The following is a 21688-nucleotide window of genomic DNA, read 5'->3' on the forward strand; positions in this document are numbered from 1 at the left end:
ATTGCCATAGTACTGTTTCTTCTCATCCAGACAATCCTTTCCAAAAGTTTTAGAGTTTTGCGCTCAAGGGTTGTTTTTTTTCCAGTTGAAATGTGAAACCAGAGAACAGCAAAAAAATTAGGTGGTAGCCCTGTCTCAGTTTCCTCAGATGCCTGACCAAGGCTGACACTGTTCTCAGCACTGGGAAGACACCCTCCTCCCGCCAAACCTTCACGGTGGACTCATTAACTGTGGTGCTCTTGATTTACGGGTTGACTCATTTGAGCGTCAAAGGGCACTGCTCGTTCTTGGCATTACGCTGCTCTTGAAGAGGGGAACGTTAGTGCTACGTGGAAGAGCCAAAAGTGCATCTGCATTGACCACCTGGCACCTACACGAAAGGAGCACGCGAAACATCTGATGAATCAAGAGAGTCTCCCCAAACCTTTGGGACAGGCTCTGCGGCTCTGGAAGGGCGGTAAAGTGGTAACAGCCTTTCACACCCTGTATTACGTTTTGCCACATAATACAGCTCTATTTTTCCAGCAATTCCATGGGGGAATATGATGAAAAAAAAAAAATCACTCCATTAATTTGAACAATATGTGGGGAATGATACAAGGATAAAAAAAATAAGGCTGAAGGAAAAAGCAGCAGCTTTCACGTGCAGAAGCACAGCACACAGGAGCCAGAGTCCTTCACTTGATTCCTAAGAAGCCTCTATTACCATCATTGTCTTTTGCACGCAAATGATATGATAACACACCCTTTAGATAATTTAGTCCATATATACTATGTAGGTGCTTGCTACAAGACTAGTGCCAGTACCCAGCCAATACAATGGGCATTCTTTCTACTTTATTGCATTCAAAAATTGTAAAAAGAAGTCACAGAAAAATTTGACAAGAGAGAGAACTCCACTTTCAGAAGTATTTTAAGTCGTTCATCTCCAGTTGATTTTTCGCCAGAAGCAAGGCCACCATCAGAAAGCTGTTTGCTTCTGGCATTGCTAACTCAGCACTCACTTTCTTCCTACACTTTATAATTCCCCTTTCCTGTTTTTGTACTCGTTGCTGCCTTCGGAGGATGATGAGTAGGGGCAGGAGGAAAATCAAGACGGGAGCCCTCAGCTTTCTGAACAGCCACCTCAGGAAACAGAGCGTGTAACAAACGCACTGAAATGCTGATCTTTAATTTTTAGGTCAGTTAGCCAAAGATGTGATGTATAGAAAGGAAAAAGTGACATCCTAACAACCCCTGAAGTTTCAAAAACAACAATCCTAACCACCCAGAAAATCACACCTACCGCTTCTTCTTCTGTCCATGCCTAGCATTTCTTTCTCGTCCCACACTCTTTTAAAAATACAGGATCTTTAACAAAAGCTGAAAAAGATTTGACTGCAAACATCTTTTGCCAGCACAACTCTCAAAATTGCCTAAGGGCTTAAGATACTCAGATGCTTTAACTAATAATTGAACAGGACACTGCATTTTGTAGGTGTCTCTGAGACCTTTGTTAGGTTTATTTTTTTCCCCACATATACATAGTGAAGTGGATGGATCATTCAGGAGATGAGTCACTACTGAAACAACAGAATAAATTCCCATGAAATGTTGTGGGGTTTGTGTTTAAAATTCTCCAGCTCCTTTTTTGGAGTATTTGGCAAGGCTCTGGCAAATGCTCCTCCCACAGAAATCAAATGGTGATTTTATTTGTCAGTGAAATAAATCTAGAAGTGCTTAAATATTCATTTCAGCCTCCACTTACCTTCTGCTTCAAGTCTGCTCCCTCCCAAAGCTGACAAAGGAGAAAGGAAAGCCACCAAGAGCAGGGCAACTGCTGATACCGAAAACACAACCAAGATGGGTTTCCAAAGCTCCAAACCACAGAGATGCTCAAGCAGATTCACTGCTGTAGCTGCTTCACGCTTCTGATGCTCACACCAGACAAAGTGCTTGAATATATACAATGCTTGAATGTTCAGATTGGCTTTCACTTCTAAAGGGTTCGGCAGCAACATCTTTTAGCTAAAGGCCAATTAACACGTTTAGAGGAGGAAGGGGGAAAGCGAAAGTTAAGGGTAAGCAAGTCCTTGGTGCACAGGGCAAAGCAAAAGGAGACAGCAGAAAGCAAACCTAAGCCCTAATGCTTAGTGCTGCCATGGTCTATCCATGCTATACCCACCTGCTTCTCCAAAAATCTTTACATACCTATACATGCTTCCTTAAGCCCAGACACCACTATAATTATCGTGATCCAATTCAATTTGCACATAAATCACTAATTAACTCAGGACACAGAATCACAGAATGGACTGGGTTGGAAGGGACTTTAAAGATCATCTCATTCCATCCCCCTGCCCTGAGCAGGGACACCTCCCACCAGACCAGGTTGCTCCAAGCCCTGTCCAACCTGGCCTTGAACACCTCCAGGGATGGGGCAGCCACAGCTTCTCTGGGCAACCTGGGCCAGGGGCTCACCACTCTCATCATAAAAAATTTCTTCCTAATAGCTAATCTAAATCTCCCCTCTTTGAGCTTAAAACCATTACCCCTTGTCCTACGGCTTCCCAGCTTTCCTGGAGCCCCTTTAGGGACTGGAAGGGGCTCTAAGGTCTCCCCAGAGCCTTCTCTTCTGCAGGCTGAACCCCCCAAGTCTCTTAGCCTGTCCTCACAGCAGAGGGGCTCCAGCCCTCGCAGCATCTCCATGGCCTCCTCTGGCCCTGCTCCAACAGGTCCATGGCCTTCTTGTGCTGAGTAAAAGGTACCAAAACTGGAATTGCATGTAGTGTCTGTCTGCCACCAACACTAGCCTCAGGGGCATCGGGGGACACTGGATACTTATCTGGGCAGCTGGCCTGCGCTGCAGTCTGCCCTACTGTATCTTCATACACACTGTTACTTTTTAAAAGCTGCAATATATTAATGTTATAAATATACTTTCAATTATCACTTACACCTTATGCTAAGGACACTTGCGCCTTTGATCAGACTCACTTTTCAGAAGCATGTGCATTTATATCATTGCTGCTCTCACATCTGCACAGAGTATATAATTTCTTTTGCATCAGCAGATACCGTGACTAAGTAGCAGTAAGAGTGAAATGGGTATGGTGGCAATCAGTGTTTTGTGCAAGTCACCTTACCCACAGGGTTTCGCACAGTCCCGTGGTGATGGGTGAGCAGGAGAAACAGGTGGGGAGCTGCAGATGGGCATCTGCGGCCACAAACCCACATCCAACAGATGCGCAGCAGATGGCCATCCACCACCGACTCCAATACCCAGTCAAACACCATTTTGTGTCACTAACAAGTGGTTTCTGTGATGAAAAAATGTATGTGTATGGACACACAAATAATCAGTGGCTTCCATTCACTTAAAATAGAATTCACTTAAGGAGAACCTTTATACAGGTATTTTCTTATAAGTTTGCATTTCTCTTTTGTTTTGTATTTTTGCTTCTGTTCACATCAAATGAGTAAAATTATATTCTACTTGGCCTACAAAGCATTCACTTATTAAAAAAAAAAAGCTGATGTGAACTTGTTTGAAGGACAGAAACACAGAAAAGAAACAGCAGAGCTCTAACCATTCACTAGAGTCACTCCCAGCACAGAGGCATGACTGAAACCGCAGATCCTACTATTTTTGTCATATAAACTGAAAGCAAACCTCAGCCAGGTCTAGTGGTAATTAAAACCAAGTACGGGGCTTTGAAGGAGGGCATGCAGTCACAGGCTGCAGGACTGTCACTCATCTTAAAGAACAGAAGCATTTCAGGTGGCTGGATATTTCAAATGCTTTATGCTCATAGAGGTGCTGGTTAATCACTTCTGTCATTATATGCTGTCCTCTGCTAAGGGAAGAATCTGATGGAGAACAGAATACATTGTTAATTTACTATAAAAGTTAAATTTGGATTAAAAGAAGTGGTACTCTGATTGGCTGTGCGTAAGGCGAGGAGGGAGGAAACATGAGAAAAAATGCTACTTGCAGACTTTGGGGAAAAGAGTGCAATCTTAAAAAAAAAAGTGACCAACTCTAAATGTAAGTTAATTTCTCTACTGGCTTAAGAGAGACTAAAAATAAGGGGTTTTACCAAAACAAATCACTAAGTATATAAACATGAAAATGAGTTTTCACACTAGCAAGCATTTTGTACACCACAGTCACTGAGTAATAACATGCTATGGCAAGTACACTCACATAGTGCTCAAAATTCACTATTTCAATTAGGCAGTGAGTGCCTTAACAGACCATAATCCATCATTCCTTGGAGACTGCAAAAATACTAGCACTTCTTTTAGCACTCATCTGAGAAGATGAGAAAACACTGTAAAAGAAATGAAAGACAGGCAACCCCCCCTTACAACCCAACAGAATAGTTGCTTCTTTTTATGAATGGGGGAAACACTGCAGTTTCACTGAGCGCTGTGTTTGTCCCCGTGTGCTGCATAGAACTGGCTTACATTTTATACCATTTCACACACAGGAAACCAAAGGACAAGTAGCACAGCACCAGCAAAAGAAGGCTCCACCTCTCCAGCCCTATGCTCTTATATGTGTGGCAGAAATAGGCTTTTTTTTTTTTTTTTACAGCAAATTTTCATTATATTCTCTGCCTTCCAGAACTGTTGTTATCCAGTAAGTTCAGCGGGGGATGTATAGAAACAAATAAAGAGGCAACTTCTCCAGGAAGCCTGCAGCGGAACCTCACGGTCCCCCAAGACATTCTATGCAGACCCCACCAGCCCACACAAGACTTTAAAGATGAGCTGACAACGCAGAATTATTCTCAACAACTACATCGGGTTGGACTAAAGGTCCATTTCATCCCGCACCCAACAGAAACCAAAAGCAGCACCTGAGAAAGGGTGCAGGAATACAGATCAAGTGAACAGCGAAACACCAGGTAGTGCTCTCTCGTACCCCAACCCAAGTACAAGGACAACCTTCTTTTCAATTCAAGGTGTAACTACATTTGTACTAAACACAACATAGCAAGTCAACATAGACTGATCATCATGGCACAGTGTTGCCTCTCAGGCTGTCCTGGCCATTTCCATGTTTCCCACTCACCCTTGGTTGCTCCTCTCCACCTTGTGAGCTTTGGGAAGCCAACCTCCTTGCCGGAAGTCATGACTGTGCTTTCCAGAACGACACCTGTTCGCATCTGGAGCTTCCTTGCGCCAACATAACACAGTTACTAATGTGACAAGGGGGAAAGTTAAGAAAAGCAAATCAAAACAGGAAACTGTGTTAGTGCTGGCAAAAGGAAGCTCCACAATAAAATAATTTTGACTTACAAATGAAGTCAACCAAGCTTTTTTAAGTTTAAGCTTTTAGCATTTTATATATTTAGAAACTCTTTAAAAATGTAAAACCAATAAAGAAAACATCCATGAAGCAACCTTATGTTGCCTAGGACTTTGCAGATACTACACACACAAACTTCCTCACTCAAAACCAGCAATAAAGCACTTAGTCTTGGATACGAGGCCCTGCTGCAACAGGCACACTGCCTTACCTCCATTACATCTGCTGGTCTACAAGATAGCTCCTGTTCTTTGGTGTCCTGCCAGTACTTCTCCTGTCAAATATACTGTGTGCCAACCCAAGCGGCAACATGAAACGCCGAGAAAATTCATGCTGGTTTGGGTTTTGCAGGTCTGCTGAGCAACACAAGACGGTAAGGGAGGTGGACATAAAACAAATACAAAAGCCTGGATCCTATAAAGCAGGCACATCAGCAGGACTATTAACAGTAAAAGCTACTGAAATCACGAGAGTCAACGTACTCCCACAGCCAGTGTTTGCAGGGTCAGCCACTGCCCCCTCTTTCTCAACAGCACATCAGCACCACGATGAGCCTATGGTTTCTTCATCAAGCCCCATCCCAGGTTCAACAAGCGATGGCTCACCCATAAAACTTCATCTTTGCCCTTAGTTCTCCCCTAGAGACATACTCCCGCTTAGCTATAGATAAGGTACCATGCTGAAATGGATTTTAATCAAATATAATTTTTTTTTTCTTGTTGCTGTTGCTTTGCCATTTACGCACTTGTCTATTGGTCTGTCTTGCAATTTCAAATACCAGAGTACAAATCTGCATTGCTGAGAATCAGGGAACTAACACAAGTGGTGATTATTTTGCCATAACATCAGTTATCTAAGTGGTTTGTGGTAGCAAGAGAGAAGGTTTGGGCAACAAACAATGGGTGCATACAGACGTTAGAAGAAATACTGCTCCTAAATGGCATATTAACATTTCCAGCTGGAAATGACAACAGGAAGAATCAGCGAAGTGCATTACGTAAAATCACTCCAGTTGTGAACTGGAATATTTACAGCGTTTTTGACTGATTTAATGTTTCAGAGTTGTAGAAAAACCCTAACTGCCAACCAAATTCCTTCCTTCCTCTTCTCCCTTGCCCATAGCTAGTAAGATTGCTCCGCAGGATTCAACTGGTGAATCTCCTGGGTGAATCCAGCCCAACTGTACCTCACCCATTAAGAGAGAAGGGTGCACAAAGACCCAGGCACTACTCAGTGCCTCCCACAAGAGCCTGGAGCATCACTGGCATTGGGGGGGTGACCAGCCCAAGACCCAGCTTTAGGATGTGGCACCCCTGGTTAGAGCCCACAACCAGGGAGCAGGCTCCTTGTTTTAACAGGCTCATTTCTTACATTGCTGCCTCTAAAAGGAAAACCAATATGAAGCCCAGCATCCTGCATCACAGGCTATGGAAAACGGCTCTGGCTCTGACCCTCTGGCTCAGAAAGCTTTCATTCATAATACACACCACATGAAGAACAGGAGAAGGAAGCATTTAATCACTTCTGCCCCCTTGACCACACACCTTGAGATAGTAATGCAAAGTACACGTGAGCCCTTACGCAATTTCCTTTTCAACAGCTAGTGCCTTTTGGTTTCATTAGTCCATGTCTCATTTTATCCTCCTCACATTTCCAGCCTCGTGCCATCAGCTGTTTAGCTCTTCACATTTCATCTCCAGCCCTCTACCTTGCCACCTCCTTGTTTAATACATTTACGAACAGACATAGTATTCTTTCTCTCCATACCATTTCTCTGCGTATTGATACCAGCTCTTGATGGCAATGACCCAGAAACAACACGCCCAGGCTCTGCTCCTACCCCAAACTGAAAAGAGCTGGCCAACCTCACCTGCACAGAAGTGCTATGAGACAGCCCATGCAACATCTCCTTGCTGGCCATCATGGTGGCCAACCATTACTCTGAACTACTTTAATTTTTGGTCCATGTTAAACCTGAGGTGCCTGTAGCCTCCAGTCTATCTGAGGTAGGTAGAGGCTGTGGGAAGGGATGGTGGGTGGTGGGGAGTTGAGGCTGGGGGACAACTGAAAGCCAGTTGTCCAGGGGAGCTGTACACCTTCTAAAGAGGGCAATTGGAAAGCCAGAAAGACATGTTTTCAGCTTACTTTGTCCTTTCACACATCTGGGATTATGGCTTTAATGGTAACATAAAGCCAAAAGAATCCTTCTTCTACAGCATTTAACAGTATTCAAGAGCACTGTGCCTCTAAACATTCAGAAGCCAAATCCTAGACTTACTAAATAAGCTCAACAGCAAAATTCTCTGTGACTTCAGCAATACCCAGTTTTGGCCCCAGGGTACTGAATGCAAGCACACAGGAGGGCTAAAACTAATCTGCACTGATATTTACATAATTTTCCTATATGTAAACAAATTAACACAGACGCAATATTTGATTGTACTTCTGTCTTCCATGACCAATGAATCAGAATTGCTTGTTTATAGTTATTAGCAATATAAACCTGCAATCAATCAGCACTGGCTTCACCCTGCAGAAGCAGGGAGAGCATAGCTACAAAAACCATCAGGAAATAGCAATGGACACCCCAGCCCCAGGACTGAAGTGGGAGCATTAGTACTTGTCATAGACAGCAACAGGAAATGCTCCTCTTCATAACTATGAACTTAAAAAAAGCATTTGAAAAGCAAATCTGTTATGAGAACAGAATTAAGCTACTGAGGTTCAAGTTGATCAAGGGATTTAGAAAAATAATCCAGATTTCACTCTATTAAAAAAAAAAAAACAAAAAAAAAAAAACCAAAACCCAAACAAACCAAAAAACCATTTCAAAGCTGAGAAAAGGGACCTGTTTTTATTTTTCTGATAACAAGGCACAGAACAAGATCAGAGTCCTACCACACTGCATGCCACAAAGATAGCATGGCAGCTGCAGAGAGTCTGAACGGGCAGCTCAGTCCCAGCAGCTCCACAGCCATTTGGGGAAAAGAGCTGTGGTCTCCCAGCTCCCACCCTGCTGCACCATTCATTACACCATGCCATTTTTCTCCTATTCCAGCAATATCTGGAAGTATATACATTTTTTTCCTCCTTACTGCATGCTTTGAAGCTGATTTTCTGGTGCATGCTTGTCCTCCTTTATACTTCTTCCCAGTATTCCCTAAAACTTTCCTTGCGGGCACTCATTTCATCTAAGTCTTTCTGGTATAGATGTATAACAAAGCAGCAAACAGGATAAAAACCAGAGGCATTGCTAAAGGCAGCCGCATACAGACCAAGGGCATACTCCTAAATTTCCAGTTAAGTACAAGGAACACAGCACCTTAGACTGCTGTAATTTCCATCAGTTTTAAACTTTGTCTTAGAGTACCTCTGGTGACTAACCAAACGCTCGAACCTACTAGACGTGCTGGCTAATGACCAGGTAGGAATGATGAACTGGGACTGGTACACCAGCTTGCAATCTGTACCACCAAGAGGCATATGTTACCTTAAGGGCGAAAGTCACTCCTGCCTTCTGTTTTCCATCTCTTCTTTGACAATCAAATAGAGATACAAAACCAGACACACAGTCTGATGATACGGAAAGGTCCCTGCATCTCCTCCAACACAGTTTCTTTTTTTTCCCCCTCAACACCGAGACCAGATCAGCATTCCCATAGACAGCACCCCAGCTCATCTCAGTTTCCACGTGGAACAGACCTTATGGATACCGAGCCTAACTCATGGAGTTTGACTTTATTGGCACAGAAACAGCAGACTGTGAAGCTCACACACTACTATTTTTTTTTTTTTCCTCCCCACACCCAACCACACTCAGTATTTTCAAAGCAATAAAACCATTTCAACACAAAACACAATTCAGGCATGTTCATGAGATGTCGCAGGAGCCAAGCAGCACGTAAAGAAAAAGAATGGAAAATTATAGGTAGGGAAGACAGGAATGGGAAATTCAACACCTGAAAAAGCACAAAGGTCACCAATTTACTCATTAAGAGAATTCATCAGCAAACAGGACAGCAAACAGTGCAATTCACCAGGCAGGAACCATCAAAGCAAAACCAAGAAGTCTTCAGGGCCACCTCCAGTCTTACTTGTGGCTTTTACTCCTGAGGATATTCAGTCATGGCCAAGATCAAAAGTGGAGCTGATCTCACACACTCAGAAAATCCACAGCAGATTTTTTGGGGCTAGTTTCCTTGGCGTGGTTAATTCACCTGGGATCTTTCATCCCACCTCTGCCTCTAACATGCACTGCATGAAAACCTACCTCCTGCTTGCAAGGGACCATGTCTTGGGAAGCAGCTAACACTGATTATGGCCAAAACCAGCCTGTTCTGTGCCTTTTCAAAGCATAAGCCAATGCAAAAAATGCCCCAGAAAAGATAACTACAAAGATAAGGGTTGTGATGGCAACAAATTAGAATGGAACTAGATGATATTTAAGGTCCCTTCCAACCCAAACCATTCTATGATCCTATGAAACAGCAAGCGGGTTCTTCATGTGCTTTCCCAGGATAGGGATAGCAGTAGCTCTTGGGAGAGCAGGGTGGAAGAGAAGGGAGGAGGTACTGCCATTAGGATTCTCCATCACAATCCTTTTACATCAGTAGGGTTATTCCTATACCTGAAATAAAGTGCTTTATTTCCAAATCAGGTGTTCAGAGGACAGGTTTTTTGCACCTTGGGATTTCTTTTGGAGACCAGGCAGGAAGGAAAAGCCAGCAGTAAAACAACTACTTGCCTTACTCTCATTAATCATAACAGGAGCAAAGAAATTCCTCCTTGTGTACTGCAAGCCAACATAAACCCCAGAAAAACAAGAGTCCTCGACCTGTTGTGCTAAATGAACATTCTCGGACCTTCTTCTTTAGTCCCATGCTGCTGCCCAACCTGTTCTGCCTACAAAGGAAGGCCAGGGCAGGACCTGGAAGGTTTTGGACCAATTTTTCACCCAGCAGCAACAGCACTATGTGCTGATTCTGCCACATTTACTATTTCTTCAACCTCAGCGCCCTCAGAAGACCAAACCCCGCAGGCTTCGCGCAGCCAATCTTCCCTGACTCAACAGGAACGCCATCCAAATCTCCACGCTGGCGTGCAGCGCGCGTCTATCCGCAAGAGCAGGATCTCTGCTGGCAGCCGCCCTGGCCAGCGGTCAGAAGCACAGGGAGGGGAGAGAAAGGCTATGTGTTTGTGAACACCCTCCGCAGCCGATGAGTGGGAAGGGAGCTGGGAGGGACTGCGTAGGCAAGGCTGGGGCATACATCCTTAACTACCAGTGTCACAGTGGCTGAATCAGCGCTGGGTGGATGGCTATTTACTGCTGACACAGACCGGCAATAAATCACTACCTTTCTGGAGCAATGAGGAAGTTGCAGGGGTGACTGAGTCATCCTCCATCCTGACGCCATTCCAGGAGTGGAGCCTTGTACATCCCCTGGCTTTTGGGCTGTGCCTGTGGCCCGAAAACAGCTTTTAAGCCAAATCCTGCAGTCATCATTCAAAGCTGAAATGCTTTATTTACACTCAGCAACAATTCATGTATGTTTTTGACACTGCTAAGAGTAACCAGCGCTTAAATTATTTGCTTAACAAAGGAGTCTATTTAACTACAAGAGTCACACCAGTATGCAATGTTTTCTGACCCACATAGAAGCTAATAATTTGCATTTTATGGAACCACTTTGCATAGACAACCCATCTTAATGGCCAACAACGCGCTGTACAAAAATTAATAATGGAAAAGCAGTCATCAGCGTGTTATTGGTGTTACAGGTAACTCACAAACCTCTTTAGATTGTAGTATTAAATTTCTAACGACCTTCTGGAAAGCTGTTTGCTTTGAGAGCCTTTTTTTAAGGCATGAGCTCACAGAACGCCAAGCCATTGCGGGGGAAGTACATGACAGCTACCCAGAGTCTGTGGGAGAGGCCAGGCAAAAACCCCCGTCACAGAGATGTCAGCCTGATCCCCCTCTGGCTGAAAAAGGGACTTTGACTTCATGAACCTCCCCTCTCTCCAGGCAGTCGCTTGACTGGGCTCCTCTCACAAATTTCTGCCCTAATGCCAGATTAATCCTACTTCATCCAGTCTCCATGCATCTAAGAAGCTCCAGCTTTTTTTTCCCCCCTCTCAAATCATTGGCTTTTAAACTATTTCTGTGTCAGCACCCAAGCATTTGCTGTGGATGAAAAAAGACTCAGAGACTAGCACAGAAGTGTAAAGGCAAACAAAAACTACACCACGAAGACTGGGATTTTCATAGTCTTAGGGAAATTGGGTCCCCTGAATCCCACTGAAACTCAGTGAAGCGTCAAGTGCGTAATTTTCCATTACATTTGTAAAAATCCCCAAATAAATGTACAACTAAACGTAGCTTCACAAGGCTGAGCATTTACTATTCTCCTAAATGCTGTTACTAAGCCTGAGGCCTCTTATTCCATTATTATTTTTTTTTTTAGGAAATAGTCTTACTCTTGCCAAAATGTCAAAGATGCAGAATGCTTGTTATAGGAAAATCCACCTCAGTCAGCTCCTGTTGTTGGGGAAGAACAACAAACAAACCCTATATTCTGAGCTGACAATCATCATGATCTGCCCATTAGTGTTGCGTCACTCTTCACCGCTCTGTCACACTGATGGAGTCTGTCTGTTTGTGTTGGGGATGACAGTCGTTCCTCGCTGCTGACGTCTTTGCTCAGGGCTGTGCCGCAGTCCCTGGTACACAATCTGCTCCAGAACATGCAGACTGGCTGTTGCCATTTCAAAAAGCTCTCCTAGCATATTTCTGCAGACTGAAACAGGAAGATTTTGGGCATCCCGGGGCTGATTTATCTCTATGTGAATGCCTGTGGGTGTAATTTGCACAGCTCTTCCAAACAAAACATTTTCGCTGTGATAGCAAAGGCAAACTCCCCCAAACTCAATTTGTTTGGTGATTAATTAGTACCCTCCACTGCAACGTTTGAGACAAAAGAAAGAAGCACTCCCCTCCTCCCACAGGCATCAAGAGTTTTTAATCTCAAAGATATACCTTATCTGACATGACCAAAGCAGAACGGATACAGCTTCCTCTTATTTTTCTTTAAACACAGGAAAAACAACAGAAATTATCTCAGAAGCTTGTTCAATGGGAGGTTTTGATTTTCATTTCAGTAGTACTGGACAGACACTTTTAAATGATAGGTTCCAACACCTGAAAACTAGCTAGTAATTTAAAATCAAATCATAAGGAAAAAACCCAACTACGTCTATAAGAACTTTGAGTGGTAAGAACAACAGAAAATAGAAAACCCTGGTTGCCTTTTCTTTCACCTGCTAATAAAACAAGTCCCTAAAATACTCATACGAGTTCCTCCTCCACACACTTCTGTGGGGGGTGAAGGGGAGAGCATCCAGATCTGCTCCCCTGGCTTCAGTCTGGCCTATTCAGTAGCTTTGGTTCTGCTATTTCAGATTCCTGTAAAAATAAAGGCTCAGAAGAGAAAGCTGAGCCCCTGGGCATCCACCAGACCATAGCCACTGTGCACACGTAACAAGCACAACTGCCTTGGAATAAAAGGAACGGGTACCCTGTCCTTCAGCATCACATGGCTGCCCACCATCAGCAGCCCAAACCACATCTTTAAACGCCCTACTTCAGAGGATGCTGAAGGCGGCTTTGTAGTGACGGAGTGCTGTGTAAATCCATCTGCAATAAAAGACCAAACTCCTGCACGTTTTGTCGGTACATTTATTGCACAACGGCTGCATTCCCTTTAAGATGCAGCTGAGATGAGCAGGCCTGTAGACAAAATTAAGCAGAAGGATCCAAACTGGGTATTGCCAGAAGAGAGAAACATCTTAGTCATCCCTTAAAGCTGAAATGGGCTTACTGCCCGTTAACAGCCCTCAAAAAGACAGAATTTGTTTTGTTTACCAGATGATTCTTCCCTCAGACTGTTTTCTAGTGGAGATGCGCAAACATCCTGTATTCAGAACTTTGGAAAATTCATTTTAAATTACTCTTCAATAAACAGAAAGGCGAACTTAAATAAGACAGATTTCCTAGGAATGGCACACCAACATCAGCTCGTCCTCTAGAAACGTGCGAAGTTCAAAGAAAATGCTACTGCCACCATAAGAAAGGCAGGGAAAGCAATGTGTTCCTTCCTCCGTGTCTTCCTGCTAAAACAATCTCCCTGCTCAATATCCTAAATTGCACAGGCTCCACAAATCTAATTAGCCATAAGTCTAAACAGCAGAGTCTGTCAAACATGCATAATCACATTAAAGTTGTTTTGCTTGTATTAATAAAAACTTGGGATGGGATGAGATAAAAATCCTAAGGAGAAAAGTCTAAAAGGAAGTCCCTCCCCCTCACTGAATAAAGAAATGTCTTTGTGTGGATAAACTCTTCTACTGGGCAACCTGAATAAACTTTTCCTTGTTTATTATAAAAGCACAAGTTCACCAAGGTCCTTTTATGTCCCAATGTATGAAATGCTTCCAGCTACGACGTATCATTTCACAGCGTCAAAGGGGCGAGGCTATGGTATTTATAGATACATACTCAGGGCTAGAATTTTGGTTAGCAACAACATAGTTACGGCCTCAACACCTAACATACACTTTTGGGAAAATGCCCACCTGTATATATAGATCCTGGAATTTTTTTCCTATCAAATACATATTTCAAATGAACTTGCTTTTTATCTTTTTCCAAACTGATGCATAAAGTCTATTACTTTCTGTGAGAGATACAAAGACAGAAGAAAAACAAACTGAGGCCACCTCCATAGTAAGAGGAAAGACCCTGATGCTTTCAGACATGTTCACTGGGTTTGGGGTTTTTTTTATTAGTAATAGCACTCAATTCTCAAAAATAGGGCCTCAGTTTTACCAAGCACATGCCACACATTGAGATGAATCTGTAAATAACTCAAAACACAGATAGACAGTGCTCAACAAAAGAGAAAGAATGGTTTTTTTTGATTCAGATAACAAATTAAGAGCTCATAATGGTTTAAAAATCTATTTCTCCAAACTGCTAATCCAGAACCCTGCCTAAAGGCCATTCAGAACTGGACCAATACTCCAGTCAAATCACCTGGCATTGGCATCTCTTCAGAATTACCTTCCTTTGAAGCAAGTGACAGCAGACATGCAGGCAAGGGATGCTGTTGGATTAACTCTTGTTGCAGAGATCTTATCCATATGCATGTATCGCTGTTGTGTATAGCATCATTACGTAACTGCCTCTATTTCTAAAACAAACAGAAAACGTTTGTCTGGTCACTCTCTACCATTATCCCACCCATATAAACCAGTAAACTGAAATTCCACCCACTTTAAACATAAGTTTTACAGGCTTAAGGGTGAACTAACAGTAGAAATTACAAGATAAAAATTTTCTGTTTCCTTCACCCATTTTTTAATCAATAGGATTTCAGAAGCTGCCATAATAACAAATAAATTACCAACCTTCAGAGGGCTTCTTTTAATACACCAAAGGCAACTGCTGTTACCATCCTACAGTCTAGTACAACAAACTCTGTAACCCAGGTGGCCCCTGTAGCCCACACAGACTCCTGGACCATCAGTACAAAAGCAAATACTGAAGGTCAATTCACACTCAAAAGATCCTGCTTCCCCGACACATAAAGGAAAAGTGGAATTTAAAACACAGCTTTTTAATGCCCGCCTATTCCTGAAATGGTCCGTGATGGAAAGCTAAGCTAAAGAACGATTCAGGGACCGAGTCATTGTTTTTACTGCATGATGCTGCCCTTATTGGAATATGTATTTCTTAACTTCAAGCTTTTTAATACAATTTTTCAATTCTGTTCCCCACATCCTCAAAAATGTTGCACCAGATACCTTGCAAAGATTTACTTTGGCAAGAACTTCAGACAACACTGCTGAAGTCACTCTTTGGCATACAGCAATTCTTTTGTAGTCTGAGTCGTTCTGAATCAAGACTTACTGCAATCTATGTACAGGATGTATAGCTGCAGAAATCGCATCACTTCTTGTATTTAAACTTTTTTTTTTGCATACAATCACCTAAGTGCCACAGTCGTAACAGTACATATCTATGAAAGGTGACGGTAAACGGGGCTGGGAGCATACCTTACTACAAACACATAGCAGTTATCTTTATATACATTCTAAGAGCTGTTAACATCCCCATACACAGTACTTTTCTGTGTAAAAATCTAAAAATGAAGATATTCTTCCAGAATTCAGACCAAATCACAGGGCAAGCACTTCAAATGGCAAGATGTAAAGCAAACAAAATAAAAACCTTTCCAGAGTGCACAATTATACCAGAAATTCACAGACACTGGATGTTGCGAACACTAGTGCCGTAAAGTTTTTCAAAACAAATGAGACATTTTTCAGAGAAGATAATCCATCATCAGCTATTAAACACAACCACCTCAATGGAACTGCCAGCCCAGAGATTTCCTAGAGCAATGACTGCTGGAAGGATTTACCAGGAGGAGGATAACCCTGTAGTTAGAGTTTTCCTAAGCACCTGTAAGTGGCCCCACCAGAAAAAAAAAATACTGAGCTACACAGATCTCTAGTCTGACCAAGAATAACTGCCCTTACTCAGTTCACAAAATTGAAGACGACAAGATACCACACTATTAATAAGATGGAGCTGAAGCAGACTAGTACCAGTTAAAAGAAATAGTCTGAAAATTACTGATTGCATATTACATTCCACACCACCTACAATAATATGGCCTTGACAATATTACCTATTTCCAAAAGTACCTCTTCAGATTCCAGTATACCGAAAATGTGCTTGTGTACATTTAGTCACAAATGTGTTATACAGAACAAACATCAGCCAGTAGCATAGTGATATATATTCATAAGCGCCTGTGAAATCCCTTTGCAATTAGATGCCTGCTTACATAGAACGGAACACACTCAGCAAGGAACTAAGTAATAATAATTAAAAGAAAAAAACCTTTCTGGAGTATTTTTGAATGTGTATCCAAAATGTACTCCTGTTCCATCATCTTCTGCTAAAGGACAGAAGAGCAGCATCCTCGAGGGTACCTCACCTTTCCCAGAACGAGAGGAAGACTGGGTATTAGGAAAAATTTAGACTGGATATTAGGAAAAATTTTTACACCAAAAGGCTTATTAAGCATTGGAACAGTCTGCCCAGGGAAGTGGTTGAGGCACCATCCCTGGACGTATTTAAAAGACGGGCAGACATAGTGCTTAAAGATATAGTTTAGATTAGTGATGATTTTTGTCAAGTGTTGGGTTGATGGTTGGACTGGATGATCTGAAAGGTCCCTTCCAACCTAGGTAATTCTATGATTCTATGAAGGTTGGAAGGGCTCAGGCTCCACACCAACATGAAGGCCTCTGGAAAACTGACTGCCAGGAGTCCGTTATTCCTCCTTTCCCCCAAACACTTGATGCCACTGCATACTATAATAACAGTGAGCATATTTCACGCTATGGTATTTTTAGAGCGAGGTCCACTTCCCAAGCACCAGAGCCCAGGCAAGATGACTGTGCTGGAGTTGCTGTCAGGGGTCCGTGCAAGGCCCTGCGAACACAGACGCAGGAGAGGTCCCTGCCATAATGCTTTTATTTGAAAAGCTTCCCGTTGAGCACTGGTCATCTTCCTAGACCCAGTGCCTGCGCTGCAATTAGCGGGGAGCCTGCACAGCACCCCAGGCACCACTGGGCTGGGCACAAAGACGTTTGCCCAGGCCTTTACTTGTCAACTAAATGAAGCTGAAAGTAAGTTCGCCCATGCATGCGGGCAGCACCTACCGCACCAAAGAAGCTCCCAGAGTACAGACAATCAATAGTAAGTACATTATAATCCTGAGAAGTTCACCAAAAATTTATTTACTATGTTACTGTATCCACTCACTGTGTTTTTGTCCAATATTTGCAATACGCTCACTGCAAGCACACCTCTCCGATATAAACAGTCACCCTAATCCATGTTGTTATATATATATCTCATTTATTTACCCAAAGTTGAATGATCATTTCAACCTTTGTTAATCTGATTGCATAACAAACTACAGCAGCTTTAAATAACCAAGCTGCTCTCTCCAGCGCAGATTAGCTGAAATCACTCATTTCAGCACCCTGCTTCTTTTAAAGAACAAAATGAAACAGGTAATGGAGAAAGAAGAAAATAAAAGCACCTGGTCACTGCTTTCATGGCCAACTACCGTACAAGTCACATCGCAGCGTGCAGATGCAATGTGGTAACTTCACACCTGGTGCAGGCTGCAAGCACAAGGTAAAGCGAAATGTTTTCAACTGCTGAACAATATTGTGCAATTAAAGCACATTCTGCTAGATCATATTCACAGCTCCAGCACAGACTATTAAGCAAACTATACAGCATGGATTTTCAAAACAAGTAATTGCACGTATATAAACAAAGGCCATAATTTACATGGCAGATCTCATAAAAGCTTATCTACCACACAACATCACACCCATAAATTACAACTTAAAGTACCAGTGACAAACTGCTCCTGCCCTCCCACCCCAAAACGAACACCATTAATAGCAAACACTGCTCATCCATGCCTGCGTAATATATAATATAAATAAACACACATGAAGTACCTCCCAAGGCAGAGTAGTATTTAAAGATTCTTCAGACAATGAGAAGATTTATAATTATTATTGTATTGCATCATCACAAAGTCTTAAACAAATCAAGCTGCCTCATTATACAACGCTTAAGATAATATAAGGTTAAACAACATCAAGCAGTGTCAGTGCACTTCACTTGTACCAAAGGGTAAACATCCCCAGCCCCATACACGGGAGATCTTCAGAAAAATGAAGCCTTACGGCTAGTATCAAACAGCAAGTTAGAAAAGCAAAATCAACACACATGTATTTCTTTGAACAGACTCAGGACCAGAATTTTTCCATTGAAATCCAACCAACCAGAGCACGGGGAAAGCGAAGGGCAGGCAAACAGGAAACAGAATAAGGTGAAGAACATGTTTCAGCATCTCTTCATTTTAGCCCACCAGTCCCCGATCAGCTCCTGAGAAATCAAGAGGCAGTATCGGGGGCTAATACTAAACCACCTATTGATCGCAGCTGGCTTCCTACAGCGTGCAACAAAATTCATCCTCTTGACTGATACCCGCAGTGGCAGCCTCATCGCAGAAGTTACAGATGAGAGAGGCATCAGCAAATGACTCTCTAACCAACACGTATCGGAATACCTTTGTAAGGGAAAGCAAGCTAAGTATCTCTGCTCCAGGCACAAATATCTGCTCCTCTGAGTCCATAGTCACCCACGAATCTGCAACAATTATCCCAGTGCCCATAGGATGTGCCTGCACCAGGGGATACCTACACAGCAGGCCCTGCACCAGGGAAGAAAGAAGCTCCACCGAGTCTGTCCACACCAGCTGGGTCTGTGCCGTCTCCATCACACTCAGCCCGCACCGAATTCACCATTTCTGCCTGTTATTACGAATCTGACATCACATCGGTGCAAGCACAGTCTGACATCTACAGTTAACTCGGTGATGGTGTAAGCGCTGCCTGGCTTACAGGCATTTGGTGTTGCAATACGCTTGCTGCTTAACCCTTGAAAGAGAAGATAGATAGATAGATAGATAGATAGATAGATAGATAGATAGATACACACACACATACAAAATCTGCTACAGAAAGCCTCGCAGTGACTGGCTGCTTCTCCATGAAGCCAGCAAACCTGCAGCCAGCGGAGGGAAATGCAGCAGGAGACATCCCCCCGTGTCGTCCCCCCCCCTCCGCCTCACTCCACTCTTGAGCCGCGGCCACGCCAGCAGCCTCCCAGGCAAACAGATGCCGCTCAGCCCCGGGCTTGCCTGCCCGGATGGGAAAAAACCTTGCCCACCCTGCTGCCATTTCGCCTCCAAGCCGCGACCGACCTCCCCCAGCCGCGGAGCGGGGGGGTGAGGGGGGTCTGGCAGCACTTGGCGAACTGCGGAGGAAGGCGCCCGCTCCCCGTACAAAGCCCGTCAGGGTCATGAATAAAACATCGCCCAGAGGAGGCGGGGGGGATACGGAGAAATAGGGAATAAAAAGGCCAGGGGACGCGGCGGCGGGGGGGGCTCCCCCCGACCACGGCCCCGAGCAGGAGCCCCGGCCCGCCGGCCCAGGCCCGGGCCTTCGCTGGGGAACCGGCGCCCCCCGTCCCCCCGCCCGCGGCTGCCCGCCCCCGCCAGCACCCAGGGGACGCTCACCTCAGGAGCCGCCGCTGGGAGCGGCTCCCCCGCCGCGGAGAGCCGCCGGCAAGCGCCGGGCGCGGCTCGAGACCCGGGATGGAGAGGACGGGGAAGCGCGGGGAACCGGGCGGCTCCAACTAAGTGTGCGAGCGCGGCGGCAGCAGCGGCGACGGCAGCCGGGCGCGGAGCAGCCTCTCCGGGCAGCTGGGGCGGGCCGAGGCGGGGAAGGGGCGGTGCGGAGCGGGGGGCGCGTCTGGCCGTTAGGGCGGGGAGAGGCCGCGGAGGAGGAGCCTCCCGCGCTCCGCCCGCCCCGGCCCGCCTTGGGGGGTGCGGGGGCCGGGGGGCCTCTCCGTCTCTAGCTCCTCCCGGGTGAGGCGCCGAGCGGCGCCCCGAGGCCGCCCTGGGCGACGGCGCCGCGGCCTGCGCGGCGACGGCGTCCGCTGCCCGCCGGCGGCCCCGCTCCGGCCCTGCCTGCCGGGCTGCGAGGGGCCGCGGCGGCGTTACCTCAGGCGGCGGCGCTACCTCAGGCGGCGGCCGGCACTGGGGTCCCCTTCCCGCCCTCGCCTCGCGCCGGCCCGCGCGCCCTTCCCGCCTGGAGGGGCTGAGAGAGCCCCTGTCACCCGGGGCCGGGGGGCCGGGGACGGAGGCCCCTTTTGACAGGGCAGGTGCAACATTGATTTGGGTACCGAATAAGACGTTTAAAGATAAGAGCATGCCCTTAATTTAAAGCACGGGTCTCATAACTGCCCATGAAACGGTTGTAAATCAGTATGAAAAATGTGCTCTTTCGGACGCTTTGTTTCAAACATAGGTGACACGCAAGGATAACATTGTGTCATCTTTATATAGCCGTTTTGGAAATCCTGGGAAAAAAATTCTCACTAGCCAATTTGTCCTTTTCCGTTGACTGTTAGGAATGAAGTCGCTGTGATTATCAGCGCTGGGATTTTTAATTACTTCACCAAAATCTTGTTTGCGCACGGGGGTGAAAGACGTGCAGGGGTAGGACTTTTTCAGGCCAAGCTGTCATTAATATGCTCCCTTGTTTTATGTGCAGTGTTTGTGCAAGCAGCTCGGTACCCTGAAAGGGCGACCATGAGCACAAGGACATTCCCATTCCCTAAAAGCCTGTACCCACCTCGGTGGGTGGACTGTCTTCTTAGGGAGAAGGAAGGCTCAGCACCCACCAGAAAGCCCCTCAAGCATCCACGGCCCATGGTATCTCAGGGCAGGAGTCTGAGTACACTGAGGTGGGGTAACACCAGGCATCTAGGTAAGGTCAGAGATGCAAAAATACAGACCCCTGTGCCCCTGGTGTTCTCCTCGCATTCAGCAATGGGACAAGCACAGTGGTTCTCCACCTTATGGAGGGTTTTTTCCCAAGAACACAATGTATTATCAGCCTTATTGCAGCGTGTGCCCAAATTTTCACAGGCAAAACTGTGGAGGTCGAGTTGAAGCTTCTTCGAAGATCCGGTTATAAAAGCTTTCTCAGATTGTTTCTGCCAGGAAGTGCTACCATGTGAACTAGAAAGACTCCAGCGAGCCTGCATTCTTTTCATCACGTACAGTTTTAGTGTCTTTCAATAATCCAGGCAAATACATTTTCATCTAAGGACATTTTTCCTTCACCATTATGAAAACGTGAAAATAAATAACAGTTTGTTTGCCAAATCCTTGGCAAGATCCCATTTGCAGTCATTTCTACCTTTGTCTTTCTAGCAATCTAATTATTTTTCTCTACATTGGAAATCACTAAGGTGGACATAAACAACATCAAGAGATTCCAAAAGGGAACATTTTCAACTCTAGGTTGACAACTTTGAAGTCGGCCAACTTTGATTTTCACCTTGCTCACTGCAGAGAGCTGGATGCTGTTTCCAAAGACGCATGGAGCTTTTACAGTGAAAAATATATGATTACTATGCCGCTATAAACTGTCCTTCCAATAAAAATGACCATATAAGAACAGCATAAAGCAAACGTATTTTGTTTAGCCTTCACAAACCAACCTCCCTAACGTTTTCCTTGTGATATGTGCAGCTAGTTAACATTCATAATATAATTATTTACATGTAAATCCATTTCCTAGTGCACAAATTTGTTGATTAAGTCTTTGTCTACCACTCTCAAGTAGTCAAGATATGTCTAAAAGCAGAAAATAGTTATT

At 44.6% G+C, this 21688-nt stretch overlaps 1 protein-coding gene across 2 annotated transcripts in view; it reads right to left on the reverse strand.

Moving 5' to 3' along the window:
• Window positions 1-19785, reverse strand: part of C8H1orf21 (chromosome 8 C1orf21 homolog) — a 118212-nt gene extending 98427 nt beyond the window's left edge. Inside the window, exons 1-2 of one of the 2 annotated variants that reach the window (XM_074597160.1) lie at window positions 19537-19720; window positions 18660-18895 (exon numbers count right to left, since the gene is read on the reverse strand). The gene's annotated coding sequence lies outside the window, so the exon portion shown is untranslated. Of the gene's footprint in view, window positions 1-18659; window positions 18896-19536 lie in introns of both variants that reach the window. The other variant, XM_074597159.1, reaches the window with a different exon arrangement.
• Between the last annotated feature and the right edge of the window lie 1903 nt (window positions 19786-21688).

Source organism: Larus michahellis, chromosome 8, assembly GCF_964199755.1.
Source record: "Larus michahellis chromosome 8, bLarMic1.1, whole genome shotgun sequence".
Taxonomy (NCBI): Eukaryota; Metazoa; Chordata; class Aves; order Charadriiformes; family Laridae; genus Larus; species Larus michahellis.